Here is a 13,782-nt window from a genome sequence, read left to right on the forward strand (position 1 = left end):
GATCTGGACAGGCTGGATCGATGGGACAATGCCAATTGTATGAGGTTCAACAAGGCTGAGGCTGTCCTGCACTTGGGTCACAACAACCTCATACAACACTACAGGCTTGGGGAAGAGGGGCTGGAAAGCTGCCTGGCAGAAAAGGACCTGGGGATGTTGGTCAATAGCCGGCTGAATATGAGCCGGCAGTGTGCCCAGGTGGCCCAGAAAGCCAACGGCATCCTGGCTTGTACCAGAAATCGTGTGGCCAGCAGGACTAGGGCAGGGATTTTCTCCCTGTACTGGGCACTGGTGAGGCCACACCTCGAGTCCTGTGTTCAGTTTTGGACCCCTCACTACAGGAAAGACATGGAGGGGCTGGAGCGTGTCCAGAGAAGGGCAATGAAGCTGGTGAAGGGTCTAGAGCACAAGTCTCATGAGGAGCGGCTGAGGGAACTGGGGCTGTTCAGCCTGGAGAAAAGGAGGCTGAGGGGAGACCTTATCGCTCTTTACAACTACCTGAAAGGAGGTTGTAGTGAGGTCTCTTCTCCCAAGTAACAAGCAATAGGACAAGAGGAAATGACCTCAAGTTGTGCCAGGGGATGTTTAGATTGGATATTACGAAAAATTTCTTCACTGAAAGGGTTGTCAAGCATTGGAACAGGCTGCCCAGGGAAATGGTGAAGTCACCATCCCTGGAGGTGCTTAAAAGATGTGTAGATGTGGTGCTTAGGGATGGGGTTTAGAATTGTTTAGGTTGGAAAAGACCTTTAAGATCATTGAGTGGGATAGGTTGGCAGTGCTGGGTTAATGGTTGGCCTCGATAATCTCAAAGGTCTTTTCCAACCTAAATGATTCTATGATTGTATGATAAACATGATTAAACAGAAGTGCAGACTTAAGTGTTTTGCTGAATCAGCATGTGGGTTTATTTTACCTTCTGTTTGTGGGATCCACCTTACTTTAGCAATTTAAAATTTAGGAAAGGCAGTTTCCTTAGGCTGAAATGATAGGTAATGGATAGAGAGAAGCACCTGCATGATATTCTGAAACATATGTTGACATTGCCATCTAGAGAACTTTGGTATTATTAGGGGATTTCATGTAAATAAATACTGACAGTGCAGTGCAGTGTTGTGACTATTTTGTTTACACTAACTGTTCTCCAGACTTTCAGAAAATGCTATTTTGTTTCTGTCTGCAAAACCAGTTATTTTTCTTTTACACAGATTTAGTCCGATTTTTTCTGACTTGGTACTCACAAGCTCCATTTAATTTCATTTTATTCTTTGATAGGTAAGATTTTCCATTTATCATTTCTGGGAAACAGGTACAGTTTGTAGGAGAGAACAAGACATACAGATCGCCCAGTTTTGCAGTCTTTCTTATAATTTGTTATGCTGTGCCAGTATGTAAATTAATGATCCAGGAAAATGCCAACCACCTTCATTATTTTTTATTTGTAATGACTTTTAGGAATCTGTCATGTTAACATGTGAGCATATAACAACAGTTTAAATGAGCAGTTAAATTAAACCAGCAAATACGGACCTGGGCTTCTGTTCTGTTAAACGTTTGGGATCGCAGTCTTGTTTTTCAAAACTCCAGCGTCATCCAAGGCAAGGTCAAACGTGTGCAACTTTCAACATGTGCAGGCATGAAGTATTCACTAGTCCCCAGAACCATGATTATAAAGACAAGAAATGCTAACCAGTCCCCAGAACCATGATTATAGACAAGAAATATTAACTAGTCCACAGAGTCATGACTATGAATCCCAGCTGCAGCTGTAGCCCAACAGATGATGCAGCTCCCTTGAGTCTGCAGGAGCAGGAGTACCAAGGAGGCAGGAAAATGTTCACCATCAAAATCTGCCTTGGAGGGTTTACTTTCAGACTTATTTCTTTAAGTTCCTTTTTTGGCTCTCCTGTCAAGTCAGCTCAATGCAAGTTAGTACAGGAAGGAATGCTACCACTGAATAAAATTTTAAGCATGCCTCTCACCCCCTGCACTATATTTTACCATAAAACCTGCAAAGGTTTAAACAAGACCACAGCCCTTTATAGGCCAAATCTGTCCAAGATAAAACCTCAACACAGCTAAAAGGCTTTTCCTAGTTTAAAAGACATAGAGTGATCAAACCCCTACCCTCCAAATTTGATTTTTTTGTTTGTTTGTTTCGTTCTTTCCTTTCAATTCCCAATCCCTAAATATTTTATTCTTCCCCAAACTTTAGCATCTTTTATCTTTTTCCTAGGTTGACGGAAGTTCTGTGTATTTTCATTGTCTCTAAATCTAGTTCTTGTAATCACAGTCACCTCTGGGTAAAACCAGACTGCTCTGCTTTGCATCCGTGAAGCATGTTTCCACCTTCTGCAATTCTGATGTGTATGCCATGATAGGCATCATGCCCACCTGAAGGCTCAGCGACTTAATATTAGAATTTAATCAAACTCTGGATTGAATGTCAACCAGTGCTGGAGTTTAATTGCTGTCCGTTTCCTATTATTTGGTGAGAGCTATAAAACAGTTGCATTGGCTCTTCTGTTCAGTTCAGTGAGAGTTTTACAGAAGAGCAAAGCAAGTGTTGTAGGAACATCAAGATTTCATATTTGTACTACTAGTAGTTCAGATTAGATGACCTTAGAGTAAGAATGGCTCACTAAGCAACACTGAAACACTTTGATAAATGTATGGTATATGCAACTAAGACACTGTAACAGTTCTTATTGCATTATCTAAGCACTTCATAACCTCTATGCATGTATCCTGCTCAGACCATAAACTCTTTAGACTATGTTTCTTTTCACTGTTTGGATAGACCCCAGCAAAGTGAGGCCCTTCTCCATGGATGGAATTGCAAAGGGAAACTGTACTTCATAGAAAATAGTATTGCAGTAATGCTCCCATTCCACAGAGAGGAACTGAGACACCAAAATCAACACAAGTCCTCAACCTTGCTTATATCCTTTCGAAAATAACAGTAGAAATGGCTTGCATGGAACCACACAAAATGCGATAAGATAAGAAGTCAAACACCCCAAAATTTTTCTGCATCCCTGGCTGCTGGGAACTTCTCTTGTCTCCTTCTAAGCTTCCCAGATTGCAGTAAGTGGGCTACTTTGGATTATTCTCCTTGGCTGTTGTTTAGTTTGGAAGTTATTTTAAGGGTGTCAATATTTGTTTTGGGTTTGTGTGGTGGGGTTTTGGTAGCAGGGGAGGGGCTGCAGGGGTGGCTCCTGTGAGAAGCTGCTAGAAGCTTCCCCAGCTCCAAGCCGGACCCGCCGCTGGCCCAGGCCGAGCCCATCAGCGATGGTGGTAGCGCCTCTGGGACAACAGAGTTAAGAACCTGCAATGAATCGGGGGATTGGAATGTGAGAGGAACCCCTCTGCGGATACCGAGGTCAGTGAAGAAGGAGGGGAGGAAGAGCAGGGCAGGAGGGGATGCCCCTGCAGCCCGTGGAGAGACGGCAGGCTGTCCCCCCCCAGCCCATGGAGGGGAGTGGGGGAGCAGATGCCCACCTGCAGCCCGGGGAGAGAGGAGCCCACGCCGGAGCAGGTGGGTGCCCCCCAACATGGCCATGACTCCATGGGAAAGCCTGCACTGGAGCAGTCTGTGCCTGAAGGACTGCAGCCCCGGGAAAGGACCCACGCTGAAGAAGTTTGTGGGGGACTGTCTCCTGTGGGAGGGACCCCACGCCGGATCAGGGGACGAGTGAGGAGTCCTCCTCCTGAGAAGGAAGGAGAGGCAGAGACAACGTGTGATGAGCTGACCCCAACCCCCATTCCCCGTCCCCCTGCGCCGCTGGCAGGGAGGAGATGGAGAAAATTGGGAGTAAAGTTGTACTTGGGAAGAAGGGACAGTTTGGGGAAGGTGTTTTAAGGTTTGTTTTACTTCTCAGTATCCTTGTTTTGATTTGATTTGTAGTAAATTAAATTGATTTTGTTTTTTCCCCAAGTTGAACCTGCCTTTTGCACGTGACCATAACTGGTGAGCGATCCCTCCCTGTCCTTGTCTCAACCCACTAGCTTTTCTTCATATATTCCCCTCCCCATTCCACCAGGGGGGAGGAGTGAGCAAGCGGCCTCGTGGTGCTTTGTTGCCAGCTGGGCTTAAACCATGACAATATTTAATACTGTGTTCATTTTCAATATGCATATGTATTTAGATTTATTCATACTCCCCCACCTTTCACTGTAGTGACTGTCAGCTGTGTATGCAAAACCTGCCAATTATTGTAACTTACAGAACAATAACAGCCTAATTGATAGGAAAAGTAAATGGAGGAGCAAGCTGGCAAGCTAGTCAACAACACACAAAGCGGTCATCAGGTATTCTGCTACATTACAGAGTTCAAAGAAGCTAATAGATATTAATATTAAAATGCATAGAGAAGAAAGTGTGTGATCCTGCCAACTTCACTCAGGTTGGGGCAGAGTGGAGAACTTAAAATTATACAGGATTTTAGAGGCTTATTCACTTGTATTTGAACTGTCCTAAGTTTTATAAGGGAGGACCTTATAGAGAAGGATCTCTCACAAAAGTTTGCACGAGCAGTGTAGTTCCATATTGCCTTCAAGGACAGACAGCGTCCAAGCAAAGCAGCATAGTCATTAGTCTTGGTATAAATCTATATCTTTTCAATGTTTTGAGTCTCATTTCTGCATTTCTGTGGAGTGGAACATATGTACCCAAATACTCCAAGTATGGAAATTTTTATCTTACCCTTACAAAAGGCATGAGGTAAACAAAAAAGTAATTCCCAAAAATGGGCCTCACATGGCAGATCATATCTTTTCTTGTCTTCTGGACGGTGGGCAGTGGATTTCTCCTTTCAGCAGCATCTGCCTTCTACATTCTTGCTATGCTGATGGGTTGATTTCATGAGCTGCAAGAAGGAGATAAAGTCCTGCACAAAAGATTCATGGAACCATTCTGTCACAAGTCATTTCTAAAATTTGCAACAAATAGCATCCTCGAGACTTTTTTTGGTATGCTAGTGCAGAGGTTTAGGTTGTGGATCTGTATCAGTTTGTCTGGCATATCCAGATATAGTGTTTCATGTTACCGAGTGATACTGTTATATACATGCTGTCATTTTGTTTTACTTCAATTACAGTTTGGGGTTTTTTTTGGTTTTTATTAGAAAAAGCCCATGAGGAAGATTTTAGGACAGTAAAAATTTGCTTTGCTAGGTTATTTACACAAGGTTCTCGGGGCTGATATTTCTCATAGGAGGCTGTGCCTATCTTTCCCTCACGACAAGCTCTATTCCAGAACATATATAACTATACAAATAAAGGAAGTCACGCTTGTAATATACTCAGACACTGCATCATTGATTTCAGGATGAGCCGTCCTGCCAATTCCCTGCTGTAAGGCAGTGCTAAGTGTCAGGAGAAGATGATGATTTTAGCAATGGAACAGAGTTTTCTAGGAGAAAAATAACATGAGTGCCTGTTTCCTTTGAGCCAAAAGGAAAAAAGTAAAAGAGAAGCTGGCAGAAATCAAAGCATCCTAGAAGGCCAAGATCCTTAATGGTACTCAGATACTTGGTTTGCTGTCTTAGTTACTGAAATCCACTACATGGGAAGCATCACTTCAGTTGTATCTGCAATCTAATCTCATGGACTCTTCTGTACTGGAAAGTGTTATGTGCCCAGCTGCAGTACATGGAAATTCACCTAAGCACTGTTTTATACCTAACTTCTTTTCCCAGAGCTTTACCCCAAACAACACCCAGATTGTTGAGCTGGGAAGACATCATCACTGAAGGTAAACCTACAGGCGGCTCCTTTGGCAGCAGACCCAAAGAACAACACTGATGTGGGTAAAGCTACTCCAAACCTTGAGAAAAATAAATATACGCACACAGGAGCAAGAAGAGAGGAGTACTGATAGTGACAGGGAAGCGAGAGAGATGGCTACCTCCTAAGTGGCTGCACTGAATTACATAAAATCAATGTTATAGAAAACAACTTGCAGAGAAAGAATAAAACCACTCTGGCTTTCAAAACTTATTAGCAGTCTCTGAGAGGCTATGAACTTTCAATAATATAGCTCATATATTCCTTTTCATCAGAAAATTGCTAAGCACTTTACAAAGGAAGCCAACACAATTATCACTATTTTAGATCCTAAAAATCACCTGAAAGAGGGTTTTAAGCAGAAATGCCTCAGTAGCCTGCTCTTGGAATTTGCTCATGATGCTTTCCTTTTTTTGTCCATCAACAGTATTTGCAAGTCTAGACTAAGCAGCCTAGCAAAATTGTACCAGGTGATTTTTTTCCTTCTTAATATGCGAATGACATTTCTTTTTCTTTACAGTGATTCATCAGAGCAAAACCAGGAAAAAAAACCCCTTTGCTTTTACACATTTATAGAGTAAGACAACAAGGTTGCTTTAATATTTTCCTTGGAGGCTTTTTCCTTCCAAGTAATATAGACTGGCACCATGCTCTTCATGCTGAAGTGTTTCCAGGCAACTCAGGATCATTCCTTGACTTTATAACAGTCTTCAGCCCATGGTTTATTTACCTAGAAATAAGCTTGAATGTGATCATCCTAAGACAATGGTGCCTGTAATTCAAAAAATGAAACCATGATGAAATCCAATTAATTCCTTCCATCATTAGCTGTGGTCATTAGAATATTTTTAGCCAACTAAATTCTTCATTACAATGTAATTGGCTACATTTATGGTGTTTGTAAAAGTGTGGTTTACAAGTGTCTTGAAGTGCACATCAGCAGCCCTCAGTCTTTTCAAGTGCTATGTCAAGCTATGCAAGAAAAAGACTTAAAAATTTTGCTTGATGAGTGGAGCAATCACTCTGGTTTTGTTCAACCAACACTAGGAAGAAAACAAACCCAAACAACTGCAAACAAACAAAACCCCCACCCTTTGGCTGATTTTACTCATTTATTGACTGTAACATGGTAAATGGTTGCTCTAAACATCTGATTGCTCAGAAGCTTGGAAGGCTGGAGGAGGATAGTTCTGTACATGCCCTGTTTATCATTTACCTCCTGCAACTCCCTTTACGCACCACATTCAGAGGTCAGATGTTATGCCATGTGGTCCTTCGGTCTGATCTAGGATGGAGGTTTCTATGCGCTTTTCAGCAGAGTGAGGAAAAACACTGGGAGTGAAGAATTCTTTTTATTCTCTGTGTCAGACAACAATTTCAGTCAAACCCACTAAACCGTGAAATTTTATATATGGCTACATAAAGAGATGGACATTATGCCACATTATGTTCAATTTCCTACATTCAACCAAACTTAGATCAAAGAGGAATAACCCAGATTTCCAAAATGCTTTAAATTATTAGGAAGTGCTAGTGTTCCACAATTAAAAAAACCCACCAGACTAAACAATTATTAATCTAATTTTGACCATGACTGCCCTAGCCTCAATGAAATCGGACCTCTCTATGACTTTAAAAACAGAATATTTAGGAAAGCCTGAAAAAGGTTGTGGAAGAGATTTGGGAGCCAAAACATTTTTCAAAGAGCAGAAAATAACATTTATTGTATATTTTCCAAGTTTTCTCCGCATATTACAATGTCACAAAATGATGATTCAAAATTTGATATTCAATTTTCATCTCCTGGGCATAGTAAAACTTACTGGGTCTCTGTGCCCAGTTTTCTGTACATGCAAGTGTGTGTATGCACATAGTTGCTTTTAACTAAATCTGAAATGCCGAGGATACTTGAAATCTGAAACTTAATTTAGCAGTTTACGAACATCACTGTTTATTTTTTAAAACTCTTCCAACTTTTGAGTGCACATCTATCTTTCCAGAAGAGTTTGGAAAAAGCAGATAGAAACTACGTCATTGCGCTATTGCCGCTCTGCCTCAGCAGAAAGAGAGTTTGTGAATCTCAAGAGTTTGCTCTTACACAAGAGTGCGTTCCCAGAAGGATTTTTAAAATAGTCCAAAGAACAGGACGAACCCTCAGTGGCAGCTCAACAGAGGTACAAAGAGATTAAGAGAAATATCTACTTCTGTAGCTAACTTGAGCGTGTTTCCATCATGCAAAATGCTGCAGAACACTGAAGAATCCAGGCTACCTTTGGACTTGTTTTATTCAGGTATCAGAGGGAATCCAAAGCACAGCAACACGGACCAAAACCTGGGTAAACTTACCCCACAAGTCCCACACCATAAATGTGAGCTGCTGCCCACTAGATTGCACTTATGTGCAAGGTTCAGGTTTACTTATTCAGGGATCTGTTGACCCTGAAGGGACCTGAGACACAATCAGTTAATCCCCATAATACCTGAAATTACCACCTTTTGTTTTCATCAGTTAACTGCATTTTCTTAAACTGGTCAAATTTTGGAGGTCTATGCCTGTTTCCAACCTGTTTTAATTAGGAGCTGGTGTAGAGGAAGGCTGCATGTTTGGGAGCTGGACCAGGATTTGTTGGAAAGCAGCTGAGAATCCTCTAAGAAAACAAGGACTGGAAGATAGTATTAAACTTCTGGTCCAGATGAAAGGCTGTTTCTCTGGTGAGAAAGATCACTTTAACATGATCGCTTTACCGTGGAGGAAGATGGGGCCATTGCTGTCACTCTTACTGGGAGAAAATCATCTTGCTATTTTGTGTTTTGGTAATAACTGCTCTGAACCCAAGGTTTTTGTCTCTGTGTGTCTGCAGCACTTGTTGCCCTTGTTAGTGGGAAATATGACTAAACCACAGGAGTGACCACAGCTGGGGCAACACAGGTCTCCCTGGAGTCTGGATGAGATTCCCGTTCTGCAAATGAGAGATGTGTCCTTTAACTGTGATTCCTTTAACACATTGCATGTAAAAGAACTGCAACTTAGAAAAAAATCTTCTTAAATCTCGTGTCTGTAGCATAAGACAAGGTTGTACTTGTAAAAAAAAGATAACCCCTAGGGAGAAAGAAGACAATAACACCTGAAACAGTATGAACCACAAAATTTTGGATATTTTGAACTCAATTTAGCCACCATCTCCCTTCCCTGCAACACCACACATGCTTCAAGATATCCTGAGATGCCTCTGCCTGTCTCAGCTTTCACGCCACCTCCAAACCCCATTGTTTTTCTTGTTCATTGAAAGCCGAGCGTGGAAGAGGGCTCCGAGCAGATAGATTCGATACAGCACAAATAAAATTCCCTGGCAGAGATCAAACTCTCATTTCCCTGTCGTTCACTGCAGAGGGTGCTGTCTGCCCACATTCCTGTTCCTCAGGAAACAAGGGAAAAAGGGTTGTGAACTATTTAAAAGTTGAAAAGGCAGGTGACAGGACATTATCAAAATGCACTAAATATTTGCACAATTAAAAACATAAACTTATATTTCAGAGTCATGACAAAGTAGAGCCACAGTGGAGCAAAGCCGCTGTCATAGCCTGACTGGTAATCTAAACAGCACAAGGCAGTCAGCCCTGATTTTTAATGCAAACAAATGAGGCTTTCCTCCCTACCTTTAATGAGGTTTAAGTCTTTCTGAAGTCATCCATATAGGCAGTGGTGCTAAGGTAAAAACAACAACTCTTTCCTGGAAAAGTCACAAAGTTTTGGAAAACCTGTTTTCATATTGAGTTTTCACTCCAACTCAGGAAACCAGTCGAAATATCAGAATTTTGTTATGAAACAAGAACTCTTGAAAAAATATTTTGTCAGCATAGCTGCAGACTTCGGTTTCAACAAGAGGGGGGTTTCATTCAGAAAGCAGAACCCAGTACTCAAAGAAAGCCAATCAGTCATGTCCTTTCCATGTTTGTGGGGATGTCGGGAAGGTCTTGCTTTCAGCTTAAGCCACCCATCTGATACCAACAAAAATCAAGATTGTATCCAGAAGTGTTTATGTGTTGTTTTGTTTAATCTATAACAGTTATTTAAAATACAAAATGAGGATTTTTGGTATGCACGGATGATGTCAGATTTTCTCTTACCAATTCCCTTCGGGTCTCACGCTTTTCAAATTCCCAACTGTGAAACAGGCTGCTGTGTCAGTAGGGGTGAACGTTGACCACGCTTCCCAAAATACACTATCTGGTGGGAAATGAATGCTTTTGGGTTAGAGGAAAAGACCAAGAGGCCACTTGTCCCATGCCCTAGGTATGTCCATGGACCACCATGCAATTATGCACAAAAGGTGGAAGTGGTATCATCATTAGGGTACGAAAAGGAACTGGGTCTGTTCCTCAAGGTGGTATCTCAGAAGTCTGTGTGGGCTGGATGCTGGCTGGAGGGAAGTGTCTAGCATTTTCCAATGGTTGCCCCTACAGTCATGGAAGAGATAGCATAGATTTCCCTTCAGAGATCACCCATGGTGCTACATCCTTCTTTGAATTGTTAGGAAAAGCATGAGGAACATCTCTAGAGAGGAGGGTGGAAGACAGTTCATATCTACTCGTGGGCTTCCACACAAAGTCCCTGTGGGCTTTTGTGATCTTACAGTCTCAAGTACCCACATCAAGTATGGAAGTAAGAGTCTTATATGGAAACTGAATCTTGGAAAATGTGATGAGGTGGACATTACTCCTTCCCAGAGAAAACTCTCTGAGAAGATACTTCATTGTTTTGGGGTTTTTTTTCCTCTTTAATTAGTTTTATCACTTTTATTTTTCAAGTTGTAGGTAAACACCTTCTTAGAAGCTTTGGCCATTCCGTGGTAATCTGTTGCTATGTTTTGGTACTTATGTACCTTTACATATCAGGTCCTTTGTGAACAGTGTCCTTCATTCAGTGTAGCCAGCAGATCCTTACACTGACTTTGAGTCTGACTACTGCCTGTCCAGGAGCAGAGAGGATAAATAAATCTGAGCTCTGAGAAATACAAAATATCATCAACAAAGGCTGACCCACACTATCAGGAGATCCTTTAGGCTAGGAATTAGTAGAAAGATGTAACACAAGAACAAAGTGGCTGTACATAACACAACAGCAGGCAATTTGCTACGAAGAACAAAAGCAAACCAGAGGCACTCATGGCTCTAAAAGAGAATGACCACACTAGTGTTATGTGAACCATATGAGAGACTAATGGTCATGAGAACCATTTTTAACTTGGTTATGAGAACCAAGTTAAAAATAACACCGTATCTTGTCAAGTCAGAATTGGTGACTTGGCTCTAAAAGCTGAAGTCTAGAGGTGCAGAGGATGGAGTAATGGGAGAGTCTTTGGAGTCCTTCTAAGAAGAAAAGAAAATTTTAAGTGGAACACAGGAGAGAGGAGCACACTTGAAACTACAACTTCATTTGAACACTCCTCTTGATCAAAATTAGACAGAAGGATCATGGAGACAACAGGAAGAATTTCAGCACAGAGCCAGGGTACAGCTGATTCCTGGGAGGACAGGAGCTGCACCCATCATAAATAACCAATGAGCATGGCTGCTATATGTGGCATGGAAATTTTTGCACGATTTGTCATGCTGAACGTGTCCGAGTGAGCAGTGCTGAAATGGACTCTTTTTATCCATCCAAACCAGTTGTCAGGGTTCAGCAAACATTCTCATGCTTTGCCTAACAGACATCTATTCATTTTGGTTTTTTGGTGTTCTCATTGTTGTAGGAAGATGTGTTAGCGTGACATGTGGTATCTTAATCTCGAAAATATGGGGTTGGGGGAGTTTTATGAATGAGGTCCTTTCCTGCCATTTGATAACAGTTATGCAGGTTGAGTGATGGTGTAATTGTTCTCCATTGCTGAGATACATAATCTTCAATGAAAATTCAGATTCCTTGTTCCCAAGTATGCAGCATTTCAAAGCTCCATCATGTTGCTAAGGCTAAGTGCTGCTGAAGTGGTGGTTTTCCTGTGTGAGAGAAGAGCAATGAACACAATCAGGAAGGGCAAGGTTTAAAACCAAGGATAGCTTTAACAATCATGACAACTAAAATAAGGACAGGAGGGGAAATGAGTAATTCTGACTGTGGTTATCCCTGGTCTTTGAGTCTTTTCTTATGAAATCCTTGGATTCTGCAATTCTGCCTGCATGAACCTGAGGACAGAAAAGATGAAGGTCGAACTGAGAAAAAATTAACTCCTTGAGTACAGTATTAATTTACTCACCTTCCATATAAGAAATTTGCCTTGGCTGCTTAAGCAAAACCCATGAATCTTCAGTTGAATCAAGCAAAGAATCTCTTGCCTCTATGCCAACTCATTTTTCATTGCATTAGGCTAGTAAAAGTGAAATCACAAAGAATTGGAACCCTCACCAGTTCTAATGAAGATAAATTATATATTCAGTAATCAGCACCAGTTCATTGAATTGTTTAACCGCCTTCCCTCAACTGAGCATAGGTATAAATCAGATTAAATCAATTAATCTTTAAAAAATGTAAATAAAAAACCCCTCACAAAAGTCCACAGTTTTATTCATTACATATAATAAGTATTCCTCATGGAAAGACAACAAATGACATCTCCTTGGGGATTTCCTTTTCCAAATCCTTGTTAGCAAGAAGTTATTGAGCTCAATGGGGATTTTGCCTGAGCAAAATTTCCAGATTTGTGTCAGGATCAACCCCAGAAAACCAGTCAAGCAAAGTGATGGTAAACAAGTCACCATCATGACACTCTGAATACAATGGTGCTGGCTTTTCTTAATAGTACATGTGCTGATATTGTGTCTCCTTAAGAGGACATCATCACATTCTTTTAGCTAACTTTTTGTATACAATTAATTATTGGGACTATCCATAAGCATTCATTCTGGAAATGCATTTTATTTTTCTTTTTGCAAAGGCCACCATCTTCTCTTTCCTTGTGTGTAGATGATCTGTGTATGACTGAATCTTCTTTATAGCCAAGAATATTACGAGTGAGGATACCGCGCAGTCAAATCAGTTGGACACAGTGTGCATGAACAGAGTGTGTTTAAACTGGCCAGAGAAAAACACTAAAACCTTCAAGGACCACAGGAGAACAGGACCGCTGGTTAATGGCTGTCCTAAGATAACAAGATGCCCCACACTGTTAGGCAGACTCCTGTTCTCCAGCAGCACATCTGTGATTTATAGAAATCCTTTGCCTAAGGAAACATCCCCATTCTCTCAGTATCATACTGTTCCTTACCAGCTTGCCATGCTAAGAAAACAGACCGAACCTGCACTGAATACATTTACACCTTTGAAACATTAGGGGTTTTACGCATCTGGAGGTAACTCTCATAAACCGAGGGCCAAAGGGAACTTTTCTGAATACATAAAGCTGACACACACCAGATGTGTCATAGATCTCCATCCCATCGCCTGCTGAGCAGCATGTCTAAGCATCCCCTGAGAGATATGCCCCAGCTCACCTAGAAGAGCCATCTAAGGAGCAGCCGTGGTTGTATAAACATAGACATGCAGAGCCATTAGAGATGCATCAGGATGCCTCAGACATCGGCACAGGCAAGTAGGTGACTCACGCAGCCAGACAAGATGCTCCAGGGTGTCTATGATTTGAAATTAAGCATGTAAAAATGAGATAGAATTCAGGTGATCTATTTTTTTGGTGTAAGCTGTTCCAAAGGCCAATTAACCTCAAATTTAAAGCACATATAATAGAACATTTAGTCAGCTAAACTCTTAGAAAGTGATAACTCCAGGAAAATTTTGAGAAGATACAGTAGAAAGTACAGTGATATTCTCAACTTTGGAGAATTAAAAAAGGAATCAATGAAATAACTGGTATTTTAGTGACACTGCTTTTCATAAAATAGCTTTTTCTAGACAATGTGCACTCTACAATAGACATTTAGTAACTTCTCCTCCATATCACAAACTTCTACTATCTTTAACTTTGGCCTAACTAATTTCATTAA

The sequence above is a fragment of the Harpia harpyja genome, chromosome 2, assembly GCF_026419915.1.
Source record: "Harpia harpyja isolate bHarHar1 chromosome 2, bHarHar1 primary haplotype, whole genome shotgun sequence".
Lineage (NCBI taxonomy): Eukaryota > Metazoa > Chordata > Aves > Accipitriformes > Accipitridae > Harpia > Harpia harpyja.